The 13970-nt window shown below is 41.8% G+C and overlaps 1 protein-coding gene across 1 annotated transcript in view; it reads right to left on the bottom strand.

Moving 5' to 3' along the window:
* Positions 1 to 13146, bottom strand: part of PTGFR (prostaglandin F receptor) — a 209421-nt gene extending 196275 nt beyond the window's left edge. The window contains exon 1 of the mRNA XM_014580179.4: positions 12775 to 13146. The gene's annotated coding sequence lies outside the window, so the exon portion shown is untranslated. The remainder of the gene's footprint in view (positions 1 to 12774) is intronic.
* Between the last annotated feature and the right edge of the window lie 824 nt (positions 13147 to 13970).

Genomic DNA, 13970 nt, shown 5'->3' with positions numbered 1-13970 from the left:
AGCCCCAAGTCCTGGCAGGTACTTTTGCAGGGATGAAACCCCTAAAGACCACCTCTCTGACAGACAGGAGACGCTATAGCACCACTGCACTGCAAGGCAGAGGTCCTGGGCTCCCTAGCTCCCTTTCTGGTAGAAAGAGAAATGGGGGCAAACCCCCGCCTCTCTCTCAGGTTATATCTACACTACAGAATTTTTTCAGGATGCTTCTGGTATCCCAGAAAAACTCTGCCTCATCCAGGGAATGCGTCTGCTCTTCTGAAATTTTTTTCAGAAGAGCAGACACTTTTTCAGCATCCCTGTAAACCTCGTTTTACAAGGAAGAAGGGATGTTCCGGAAAAGGAGTTTTTTCCAACATTTGGCCTAGTGTAGATGGGCCAAATGTCAGAAAGGCCTCTTTGAAAAAAAGAAGTGGAAAAAGCTATGCAAATTGCAGTTCACAATTTGCATAGCTTTTTCCGGAAAAACAGTATCATTTAGACATAGCCTTGTACACACATGCACATGCGCACAAAGATTAGCAGCCCAAAAATTTATATATACACTGAAAATCTGAGATGGTTTCAAGTGAGCAGGTTTCTAGGGGCCTATTAGGAAGCTCCTTGCCCAAAGAAAAGCTTCTTCAGACCGCTCCTAAGCACACTTTCTAACTAAACTCTTTATAGATTTTTCTGGGACAAAGCACATAATTTGTAATGACCGCTAACAAGCTAACAGTTTCCCTAACAACAATTCATTATACTCATCAGCAAACCAGCTTCAGAAAAAATTTTACAAACACAGATAATCAGAATCTGTATCCGTTTTCCACATCCCCTGCCTCTTCTTCACCCGTTCTCTATCTTATGAATCTGGCCTTTCACTTATCCATTCCAGTTTGTAAAACTGCAGCTTGCAGTGATCTTTGTCTGTCTAAGCAAGGTGAGATCTTTTTCCTGACTCTGTGGTGTCCTCCTTTCCAGCAATAGGGTGGGGAGGAGAGCAATTTAAGTGCACAAGATGGCTGTAGACAGAGTAGATACCAGACCCAGTCTTCTCATAACACAGAGATACACCTTAGCTGTGTCTAGACTGGCAAGTTTTTCTGCAAAAGCTCCTGCTTTTGCGGAAAAACTTGCCAGCTGTCTACACTGGCCGCTTGAATTTCCGGAAGAACACTGACGATCTCATGTAAGAAATCAGTGCTTCTTGCGGAAATACTATGCTGCTCCCGTTAGGGCAAAAGTTCTTTTGCACAAAAGGGCCAATGTAGACAGCTCAGATTTGTCTTGCGTGGAAATGGCGATCGGGGCTTTTCTGCACAAAAGCACGTCTAGATTGGCCATGGATGCTTTTGCGGAAAAGTGTCCGTGCCAATCTAGACACTTTTCCACAAATGCTTTTAACAGAAAACTTTTCCGTTAAAAGCATTTGTGGAAAATCATGCCAGTCTAGACGTAGCCCTTGTGTAAGAGTCAGCACGAAAGAATGTAGGGGCATTTGAGCGAGAAACAAAATGGAAAAGCGAGACTGTCAACACTGGCAAGGCAAAGGGAAGGGCCAAAGCCATAGGAAACAAAAGGGGGGAAGTGGGAAGGACCAGAGCAGTGACAGGCCTTTTAAAGTGAAGCCAGGTGGCTTGAATTCGATGTGGTGACATAGGAAGAGCTAATGGAGGATTTCGGCAAGCAGGTGAAATGGATTTCAGAGATCTTAACAGCATTGCTCTGAATAGATTGGAAGGGGCAATTCAGAAGGCCGGAAAATAATCAAAGTGGGAGCTGGTGAAGGTCTGGGTGAGTTTTAAGTGTAGGGATAGAGCGAAAAGGATGAATCTTAGAAATATTATGAAAGCAGAAGCAGCAATATTTGGAGACAAGAAAGAAGAATGAGGAGAAGGCCCTAGAGCTTGGGTGACAGTTAAAGTTGCCCAAGAAGAGGAGTATATGCCTGCACTACTTAGACAGCCTGGCCATCTGGCAACCTCTTAGTCTCACAAAGGGTAAGTGTACACAGCAGTGTTATTTTGGAACAACACAATGCTTGTCTACACTACAAGCCTTTATTTCAAAAGAATGTTGAGCTGGAGGACTTTACTCTGACTCATGGTAACCCTCATTTCATGAGGAGTAATATTCTTCCTTAGACTTCCTGCTGCGTAGATGCGGCCAAAAGTCAAATTAAGCAATTTTGACTTAAGCTACACAATTGACATAGCTGATGTTGCATAGGTTAATTTGACTTTAGCTCTGCTGTGTAGACATACCCAAACACACAGTGTTCTTTCAGTCTCTATGAGGAAGAATAAAACAGCTACTGTGAGAAGCCAGGCATCTATTTATATTCTGATTTATTTTTTTAATTGCTCTTTTGCAAGCTTTTCAAATTTATGATATTTTACAGAAAACTGGAAAACCATTAGAAACTGTGGGTGAAGCTCAACTTTTTAATATCATGACACCAATAAGGCTTTACTTTAAAGCAAGGTGGGGATGGAACCTAGCAAATTAAGTTTTACTTTCTTGAAATATTCCACATGTGGAATGATTTGTCTGCTGCTGAACTGCAGTTATAAATTACCAGGTACAATACCAATAATCTGAGCACTGTATTGAAATTGCTTCTTTGTCAGCCTTTGTGGCTAGTGAAAAACTAAAAAATAAATTTCAAAAATGAAAAGAATAGATGAGAATTAAAGCAAGATAAGGAAAATGTGGGGTTGGGATGAAGACAACCTGATAATGAATGGCTGTGTTTTAGAAATTAAAACAGTTTATTAGACAGTCTCATGAATAGAGTTCTTTTCAGAGTTCTAGAGCATGACAGAATGCAATTAGGTTTAATGGACCAGATTGGCCTCTCATTTACACAGATATAAATCAGGTGAAATTCCACTGAAGTTAATAGTCCTTTGTTTATCTCTTAGTTTCAGGCATGTTCTTTCCCTTATCCAGAAATCTGGTTACAAATGCTTTCAGAATAGTATATGAATTGTATATTTATGACTTTTGTACATTATATTCTTATCTTTCCATGCCTCCATTTTTAGGTTTGTCAAAAGAATCAAAGATTTAAAATTAAAAACAGTAAAGTGATCCTTAGGCTAAACTCTTATCTGATGCAGCCATGGCTATTAAGCAACCATTTATCATAATGGTTTGTTTGGGCTTTTGTCAGAGAGGGCTGGTCAACACTTCTTCCATAAGCTCTTGTTGGATAAAGATTTTGCTTTTCTGAGAGCAAAGCTAGCCAATGAGACATTCTATTTATGAAGAGTTAAGGTTACACATGAGAAATAGGAGTGTTTATCAAGAATGAAGAGAGCCATTTGAAAAGGTTGGTACAGAATGTTTCCTGTTATTTCCCTTAGAACCTTTTAAGGGTGAGGAAGATACAAGTTCAAAACTGGTGTTGTGAATCCAAATAAAGAATAACTAAGCTAAGGGCTTTTTAAGAACTGGAGTCTAGAGGTTCTTAAATATTATACAGCTTTAGCTAATGTTCTGGCTGCTATGCTTTTTCATCTCTCTCTCTATATATATAAATTTCCCTGCAGGAAGACAGAGTGGCATCATGTCACTTTGCATCCCGCTGCCTGTCTCCACCCTCAGCCACAAGGCCTTTCCCCTCCCCAGTGCTCCAGAGGGGTCGGGGGAGAGTCTGGACTGCCACACCGCAGCCTCAGCCTGGCAGCCAGGGGGAGAGAGCCAGGGCTGGCATGTCCTTGGCCCAACAGCCGGGGATGCAGAGAGCTGGGGCTGGTGCAGCTTCAGTCCGGTGACCGGGGGAGAGGGAGAACGTAAGAACGGCCGTACTGGGTCAGACCAAAGGTCCATCTAGCCCAGTAGCCTGTCTGCCGACAGTGGCCAGCACCAGTTGCCCCAGAGGCGGAGGACCAAAGACAATGATCAAGCGATTTGTCTCGTGCCATCCATCTCCAGCCTCTGACAAAGAGGCCAGGGACACCATTCCTACCCCCTGTAGGGGAGAGTAGGGGCTGCCTTCCCCCAGAGAGAGGGAGGTTGGCAAGTGTAGTGAGCAGGGGATACAGCCCTCAGCAATATTAATAGACTTTGAATCTTTAATCCACAGCAACCATTTACAGACTGTTGTTATCCCACTTAAAATGGTCACAATGATTTCTCTGTAACTTTCATAGAAAGTTAGAGAGAACTCTTTATCAGCAAAGCCTTCTGAAGTTCCATTGCAGTGATCTTACTGAGTAGCTCAAATGAGAATTCTGTACATTGGAACAAGTACCTTTATTAGCTGTCACTGAAATAGTGTAATGTATAAAACCTATAACAGTCTCCCTTTATTTTATTCCAAATTAGTAGTTGAAAGCATTTTTAAACAAATTATATTACTATTGAGACTCTCTTGAAATTATTCTGAACAATTTTAACAGGCTTTAATTTAAAGCTTCTTCACTCCCTGGTGATTAATTTTGTGATTAATACTGCCAAACTTCTAATATACTCTAACATACATAATGGAGAAGATGGTTCATTTGTGACCATCTAATGTAACTGATCCTATATGAAACATTGCAACCCACTTTGCATACATAGCAAAGTAACATATTGAACACTTTTTATAAAAGTAATGGTTTTTGATTGCTACTGAAAGAGGCTATGTTTCAGTTTTTCTTCACACTTCTCAGCTGTCCTTGATTTCCTTTTGATCCTCTTTGCAGTCTGTAGTGGGCCTGTCTTGAAGAGATTTGCACTGACTTCAAACCATATTTTTAGAATAGCCTTTGTTAATTTGAGGTAAATTTAGTTCCAATTCATTTAATTCGTAATCATGAGGCTTGAAAGGGTTGAGACCATTTTTTAAAATCTGTGTGATTGATAAATCATATAATCCTATATTATGATTTCACTGTTATGCTGATGATAAAGCAGAGTAAACATTTTCATCAAGTTAGTACTATAACAGTGATAACAAATTGTTAGTGTGGTGATAGAGAAGAAGTAAAAACAAATTCTGGTGATCTTCAGTACTTGCTTGGAATGGCATCTTTTTTGGCAGTTTAATTCAAGTTTCCACGCATTAATATAAATGTTTATAGCAATTGGATCAACATGTTTGTCTTTCAATTTATCTGCAGATGAACACTTTGTCTCTTACCAAATCATTTTGAATCACCATAAAGTAGGAAAAACTTTTGTTTAGCAAGTCTTATATGGGACGTTAGAAAACATTTTTGTAGATCTTAGTAGCAAATTTTGTAACTCGATTTCTGGGCTGTTAAATATTAGCACTATTTTATTTTTTATATACCATGTCAAAAGCCAATATACCATGTTAGTGCATAACGTTGATACCAGGGTTTCAAGCAGAGCTACATTAATCCCTCTATTAGCTGCTAGAAACCTGCCCTTCCTCAGTTGCCACTCTGTTAAAATATTATAATACTTCCCTACTTGGTGTTACATGCTCAAAATGGAATAAAATGGGACCCTAGAAATGGTTAACCAAAAAAGGCAAATATCCTTTCTGATTACAATCATTCTTCATTTTAAAAATAGCAATATTCTCATTTAAGATAAGAACACCAGCAGGTAAAGAATGTAGCATCACATTTGGCTTATTGTTTCAAGACTCAAACTTTTGGGAGAGATTTCCAGTGTAAGCTCTCAAATGGTCATCAACTGGTGACCATCTAATTCTTTAGATGAAGGAATTACTATGTTCATCGGACCATAGAAAATTAACATTGTTAATGTACTTAATTACGTGATGCAAAAGTTCATTGTATTTCATGTGACAAAATTTAGATAGCTGTATATGGGGAAACAATAGCAAAAGGCAGTACTTGAGATACAACATTCTCTTATTTAACAAAGTGTCTGGCTTGATTTTTAAACCTGCATAACCCCAATGACTACCATGGCATTAATCCTGATTGACACCAGTGTAATTTAGAGCAAATTCAGCTTTATCATTTCTGTAGTTATGAAATAAAATAGAATTGATAAGCAATTAGAAGATTTGCTTTTCAACATACTTTTGAATCTCTTATTAATTCTCTTTTCAGGCTAATTTTATAGTTTTTACATTTCTTTTGTTTACCTTCCAAAGCCTGTTCTCCAGTTCACGGTTATTATTTAACCTTAAAATTTCTCAGTGGTTGATCTTTAGTACTTTTCATGGTGTATACTGTCCATTTCTTAGACTTAAATGTATCAATTTAATGCAAAGCTTCTGCATTTTTCAAACTGCGACCAATTTTTACATTGAAACAAGTTTGACTCTAACCCCTCTATTTCCATGAGTACATTATGCTTATTTCATTTACTTTGATTTGTTTTTTTCTTAATGACCTCAACATTTAATATTGCACATACATCTCAGACAGTTATGTGGCAATAACGAGGAAAAGGCAATTACTACACTCACTTTCAATTTATCATCATTTATGTCTGTGGTATAACTGTGCTTGTTTAGAGGAATAGAGACATTCTAAAATATGAGTTCAGGCAGATTTGTTAATGAAAATTACCTTAAAACAGCAAAACAACATAACATTTTTCCACTTAAATATATATATATATATATATATATATATATATATATATATATAGAAAATTTCTTAGAAAGGAAAAATAATTGGGACCCAGGACATCTGACGCCCTGTGTGCACTGTGCAAATCATTTTAATCTCTATTTAACTCATTTGCCCCTCTGTAAAATGAGATATTTCCTCCCATCTTTTGTCTGCCTTCCTGTAGTTGAATTACAGGCGCTTTGTAGCAGAGACTAATTCTAACTATGTGTGTGTTCATCACCTAGCACAAACTGACCCTAATCTCAGTTGGGGCATCTAAATACTAATAGAATACAAATAATGATGTGTAGAAGAGCTACTTTATTCAAAAACTAAAGAAGTGAGGACAACTGTCCAAGCATACTATGGAGAAATACTCAATGCAACACCACAAATTAGATTAATACAGGATAAAATTTGTCAACAAAGATTAACACAGTAAAAAAATATAAAGAAATAAGAGTAACAGGAAAGTACTTGGAAAGTTAAGAAAAAGGTTGCTCTAGTGAGAAATAAGGTTGCTAGATGTTTTCAACAAAAATACCGGACACGCTTGACATTACATCACAAGCTATATTACATCTTATTTATAAAATACCAGACTTATATTTTCTCATTTTTTTTCCCCTCAATTTGTTTCCTAAACAGAGAGCTCAAATATTGGACTGTTCTGTTCAAAACTGGATACCTGGCAACCCTAATGAGAAAGCGTCTTTTTGTTGACATTTATAACTTGGAAAGAGGACATCTGGGTTTCACTTTGAATGAAGGGCAATTTAACGTTTATAAGAGTTGAATTGTAATACATTTTTATTTGTATTTATGTAAAACGTTTAAACAGAATGCCTGATCAAAATTAGACAGAGAAATTGTTTTAAATTCAATGTCACATTCAAATCTGTCCCTATAAATGATTATTTAAACACTACAATGAAAAATTGTACATTTGGGCTGATTACAGAAGTTACTAGCATGCTGAAAAATGACATATATAATGTATTCAAAAGATTACAATGATTGCGCCATGAAGAGGGAACGAGGTCTGTGTTTCTGCACCTAAAGCAACTCAATCTTCCCTATTCACTATGCAAAAAAGTGCCATTATTGTAATCTGTTAACATTGTTTCATAGGCATAATGAGGAAGTGGGTCTGGCCCACGAAAGCTCATCACCTAATAAACCATCTTGTTAGTCTTTAAAGTGCTACATAGTCCTGTATTTTGCTTCAGGATTTTACCAGTACACCTAAGTCCTGGGCGAGTGGGTGAGGAGCAGCACTGTGCTCCTGGAAGGGGTGGGGCCGAGGGCAGACAGTCTTCAGCGCCACCTGGAACAAACATCTCAGGAGCAGCTAACAAAGCTGGTCACCGGGCAGCCCTCAGCACTGCCTGGAGTGTGGTTTTTTTTTTTTAAATAGATACATTTTTCAAAATAATTTTGTAATTCTCAGGTCTGAAACATCGATTCCAGGGGCAGAAGAGACCACTCTGAGTTATGTCCTGTGTTAGCCAGGAGAACGTCCCCAAAATAATACCTAGAGCATCTCTTAGAAAAGCCTCCAATTTTTATCTTAAAATAGTCACTAATAAAGAATCCAGCGTGATACCTGGACTACATCTAGACTGCAGGCTTCTTTTGAAATAAGCTTTTCCAGAAGAGATCTTCCAGGAAAACTTTATTTTGAAATAGCATGTCAATATGCAAAAAGCGCAATGAAGTAGCAGTGTGCTGATTTGAAAGATAGCATCCACACTGATTGGATGCTATCTCGCATTTAAAGCCACCCGGAACCAGTTCACGCAGGGCAATAAGTCAGCAGTTGCTTCCGGGTGCTGTCGCCTAAGGCTGAGACACATACTTAAAGGGACCCCCCCAAACAGATGTTTCTCATCTTCTGCTGCTTGCTTACCTCTATGAGGGACAGCAAAGCATTTGCAGTACATGCTCTGGTTGCCCTGCTTCAAGGTATATACTGTCTTCTTGCCATGGAGCCAGAGCTGCCCCTGGACGTGTGATGGCCCCACGCTGCCATGCTGCAGTTTCTACAGGCTGCCATCATGGCTCTGCATGAGCTCAACTCCGAGCTCATCATTGAGAGCCTCTGCCTGTGTGGGGGAGCAACGCCCTTGCAACTACACCCCATGGTGGAGAGAAAGTTCTGGAGGCTGGACACCAGTTCCAACTGGTGGGACCAGCTGGTCATGGAGCAATGGGATGACCAGCAGTGGTTCCATAACTTCAGGATGAGGCAGGAGATGTTCATGGAGCTGTGTGCCTGGCTCGCCCCTGCTAACAACACGACACCCAGATGCGACCCACCCTCCCTCCCTCCCTCCCTCCCCCCAGAGAAGCAGGTCACCATTGCCATCTGGAAGCTCGCAACAGACAGTTACTGGTCTGTGGGCAACCAGTTCAGTATGGGAAAGGCCACCATCAGGGCCCTCCTCATGGGGATGTGGCCTACCCCCTCATGCCATGGCTGGGACCCCCGGGCTAGAATCACACCAGCAGCTCAGTGACAATTCAAAGAGACAAGAAGAATGCTGATGTATCATTTATTGGATCTTTTCTGTTAGTGAAAGAAACATGCTTGTGAGCTCCACAGCTCTTCTACAGGCCTTTTCCACCTTCTCTCATATCCTCTAACCTATTCAGCTACAGCAACACCGTCACTGATTTAAAGAATCCTTTCTTAAACTCATGCACTTTCTCATGACTACAGGACCTTTCCATGTTCCCCCACTTAAGAAATCCTTATACTCCTAAAAGGGAAGGTGTAGGGAGCTGTCTCCCAAGCAGCCTACGCTCCAGAGTCTTCTCCATGTCCTCAAACAAATATAACTGGTGACATTTGTTCACACATTGCCCAGGAGTGGCCTTCATCTGTACTCAGACCTTGTGCTAGCAAGTGGGGAGGCATTGCCTCCCCAAGGTGTTGTGTGAATTTCCCAGGTTACTGGGTGGAGGCTCAAGCCATTTCTGTGATGGATGGATGGATGGAGAGGAACCCCTAGATATTGAACCCAGCCCTGGCTGCAGCTGGCGCTACCTCGCAGAAGGGTTACACATATTCGTCCATAAATATTTAGGAAAACTAGATAGTTACAATTGAACAAGAAAGACTTTGTCAACTTATGTTTAACACCTTCTGGGAATACTTTCTGTGCTCCATTTCTCTTCCTAAAAACCTCTCTCCTTCCAGCTTATTCCTTTCAACATTTGATGCAGTTTCTCAGTTCAAGTTCTTTCAAGTGAAGGATCTTCTAGTATTTGCAGCTTCAAGTACTAACTCTTTCCAGTTTACTGCAGTTAAATGCTCTGAATTTCTGTCTTTAAGTTAACTTCATATTCTACAAAATACATTGATGACTGTAGTACCTTTCCCAACCCTTTGTCAAAGTTTGTTTGATCTCTTTCTTTCAGCATAGCATATTGTTAATGTTTCATTTTTTTTCCTCTTTTACAAAAAATGCAGTTTAGCTCATGCCTCTTCATTTTCACCTGCTGCTTATAAGGCGCTATATGGGGGAAAGATCTTTAATCCAGTGGGCGAAACCCAAATGTATATAGAATCAGACTAGCAATAAAGGTATGCTTTTTTAACAGTGAGGGGAATTAACCATTGAAGCAGCTCACCTGTGGACAGGATGGATTCTATCACCAGCAGTCTTTAAATTAAAAGCTGGTGTCATTCTAAAGATATGGTATAGCTCATTCTATGTGACAGATGAGGAATTACTGGGTTAGATGCTATGGTATGTAACCAGATGTAAAAGGCCAAAGTCTTCTGATCTTAAAAATCTATTAATGCATTCTTCTATTTATTGGCTCCTAGATAGTATTCCTGTCTTATTCTAGTTCATCCATTAACTGCAGAATTTACCTTTTCTTCTAAATGCTGTTTCTTAAATTTTGCTTCATTAGATTTTTAGCTCTGTGCATATCCTAAACAAAAACAAAAAAACACAACCAAACAAAAAATCCAAACCCAAAAACTCACATGCGTCACTTTCTCCTGAATATTTCTCTCTAACATGCTAAAATAACTCATTCCTATACTGCAGTTTCCTTTGCTCATCTTATCCAGTTCTGTTACTAATTTATATGTGGCTTTCTTCCCCCCTCCCCCCCCCCCGACTTGGCAGAATTGTTCTTTTTCCACACCATATTTTTCTAATTGTTCTTTGTGTATTTGATTTTCCATATCTTTAAAATGCTGCCTTGAGGGGGTGGGGGGCATATGTCAGTGATTTTTTTTATCTCCATGTCTAGCTGTAGCACGTTCGCACAATTGCTCATTGCAAGAGAACTTCCAGTTCTTAGGTTCTGTGGACCAGATTCAGCTGTCATATTGCAAATCCTTACCACCCTATAAGCAGTTCCACCTTTGCATTTCAGATAAATTGTATTACATAAAACTGTCATGCATTTAGTTACTTGTCTAAATTGAAGCCACCAGTCTCTATTCTATGTACACAGATGCCCTTAAAGGCAACAAATTGGTCATCTGCATCTCTCGTGATCAGTATCATTATGTAAAATGACAATATTGCAGATAACACCTCTTACCTCAGTCTCCTGTTTTTGGCAATAGAATTTGGAATGAAATCACCATCATGGTCTACTAGCTGGGAGATAGAGGACCTAAGTTCCACTTCTAACTGTGCCCCTGATTTCCTGTGTGCAGTCAGATAGATCATTTAACTTTTGTTGTGACTCACACCACCCACAGAATGGGGAATAATAATACAGCTTATCTACCTTCATAAAGCAGTTTGAGCTCAAAGAATAAGAACATTATGCAATCAATTATAAATTATCATCCCTCAAAATTAAAAGTCTTCCCTCAACAAATGCTGCATTTCATAATCTGCAAGGTAAATGATTCAATTAACTGGTGAATGTTGCTACATATACTTGCTAGAGCAGTGGTCACCAACCAGTAGATTGATCTACCAGTAGATCTTGGAGCCTCTAACAGGTGATCCTGCCTGGTATGGCCAGGAAGCTATCAAACACTGGTACTTCCGTTGCCCCTCCACCCACTGTCATGCTGCTCCTGCCCTCTGCCTTAGAGCTGCCCCCCTGGGAGCCTCCTGCTTGCTGTGTGGGAGGGAGACGAGTGGGGCTGATGTCAGGGTACAGTAGAGGAGGGACACCCTATCTCCACACACAGAGAAGGGGATGGAGGGAGCTTGGCAATGCAAATCTCTGTCACTCTCACACACTATGTGTGTCTGTCACTCGCAAACACACACTGTCCTTCATGCTCATCTCCTGACCCAACACATATGTGGGGTGTTGTTGTTTCTTCTGTTACTGCTTGCAAAATGGCTTATTTTTGAGTTTTGACTGGTCTGTGCATTTCACAATTTTCATTTCTCTCTTATGCTTAAATTTAATTATTTGAGGAGCGAGTTCTAAAATGCCTAACCTGTTGTGGCTGGAGTAATTATCCCTGTTGTAATTGCTGGTCCTGGAAGTGGTTGGCATGTCCCTGCAGCCCCTGAGAGAGGCAGAGCAGGGGGTCTCCACATGCTGTCCTTGCCAGCAGACACCACTCCTGCAGCTCCCATTGATCAATAACGGGGAACCGCAGCCAGTAGGAGCTGTGGGCTCAGTACCTGTAGATGAGGGGCAGCACATGGTGCCATGGAGCCACTGCTGTACATGCCAGCTGCTTTCAGGAGCACTGCAGAGCCAGGGAAGGAGTAAGCCTGTCTTAACCCCACTGCTCCACCACTCGGAAGCCATCTCAGTTAACTAATGCCGAGCCAGAACCAGCTGCTTCCTGAACCCCTGTCCCAGCCCAGAACCTCCTCCTGCACACAACCTCCTGCCCCAGAGATGAGTTTCCCTGCACCCAAACTCCTTCCCAGAGCTTGCACTCTGAAACCCCTCCTGGACCCTGTGGCGGGGTCCCCACCCCATCCTCTCCTCCCCGAGATTAAAGCAGGCCCACCCAACTCGCAGACCCTGAGGCCTGGTCTGGGGGGTTTAAAAGCAGGCCCTAAGGCCTAGTCCAGCAGCCACCACAACAGGCCCGGAGGCCTAGTCCACGCCCTGAGGGGTTGGGATAGGGGGCTCCCTCTCCACTGGATCCCAATCCAGGGCCCTATTAATGGTGGGTGGTTCCCACCACTGGCTCAGCAGGGGGTCCTCCCCAAAACACACCAAGCCCACTAGGGTTTTCCCTGCCCCGGGTTGCTTCCTACCCCAGCCTTATGGCCGACGGAGGTCCCACCTGGCAGTGGCAACATCAGCCGGTCCCGTCTCTGGGGCAGCAGCACAGGGGATGTCCACTGCAGCAGGGCGGGCAGCCCCCCGGAGTCGGCGTTGGGGGCATGCTCACCCCAGGGATGGTAGCAGCAATAAGGACGGTCCCTCTGGCTCTGATTCTGGCAGCAAGTCCAGCTGCAGCCCTGCAGTTGGGGCTAGAGCTCCTTCCTCCCCGGCGGTCTGCCCCAACTGAGCAGCCCGGCAGCCTTTTATAGTGAGGCTGTACTGCGAGCATGCCCGGTAAGGCTGTGGGGGAGGGGCGTATTCTACCCAATAGACGGGCTCCCCTCCCTCCTGCTCAGTGCGGGGCAGGCTAGCCCCGTCACAGACCCCAATACCCCACCCTGGGCAAAGTCCGGAGTTCCTCCCCACTCCAAAATCTATGGCTCTAGACTAGAGCCTACACCCCCAACCCCCTATCCCAGCCTGTTAAAAGTGAGTCAGAATGGGAGAAGAAGGGGGAGGGAGTGAAGAGGGTGAGGCCTCAGAGAAGGGGTGGAGCAGGGCAGGGCCTCAGAGAATGAGTGGGAAGGAAATGCAGAAAGGGTATTTGGGTTTGAGGTAGATCTTACATTGCACTTAAATTGAAAAAGTGCTCTTGTGGTTAAAAATGTTGGAGACAAGTGTGCTACAGAGTATATAGATTCATGTTTGGACCAATCAAGCATGTCCATTCTAAGCACTGGCATTCAGAGGCATCTCTCTCCCACATTCAGTCTGGCACAGAAATTAAAGCAGCTGCACTTGGGAGCAAAGGGGCAATAATTCTTCAGTGCATCTGAGCTCAGGATTCAGGCATTTACCATTTTCAGCATTATTTTAGCTGGTAAGCTGTAACTGCATTATCCAGCTCGCACTCCTCTGTCTTATTTACAGAATGGAAACTGGTATCAAAACCATAGTCTACTTGGGAATTAAATTCAGCAAATAATTAGATGAACAATAAGGGATAATTGAAACCTGAAACGCAGATTAAGGAAGACCTAGGAAGAGGATCAACATCTTGTCTTCTGGGGAAGAATAAAGGCAGTTAAAATTATGTTAACACTGCAATTTAATTATTGTGTACAGATGCTTCCACTAAGTTCCCCAAAATGGTACTTTTGCACAGTTAATTTTAAAAATGGCAATACAGCAAATTGCAGGGCCAATCCTGTAGAA

The sequence above is a fragment of the Pelodiscus sinensis genome, chromosome 9 (genome assembly GCF_052426305.1).
Source record: "Pelodiscus sinensis isolate ZL-2025 chromosome 9, ASM5242630v1, whole genome shotgun sequence".
NCBI classification, from domain to species: Eukaryota; Metazoa; Chordata; order Testudines; family Trionychidae; genus Pelodiscus; species Pelodiscus sinensis.
The sequence above is the reverse complement of the archived record's forward strand: the minus strand, read 5'-3'. Positions and strand labels throughout refer to the sequence as shown.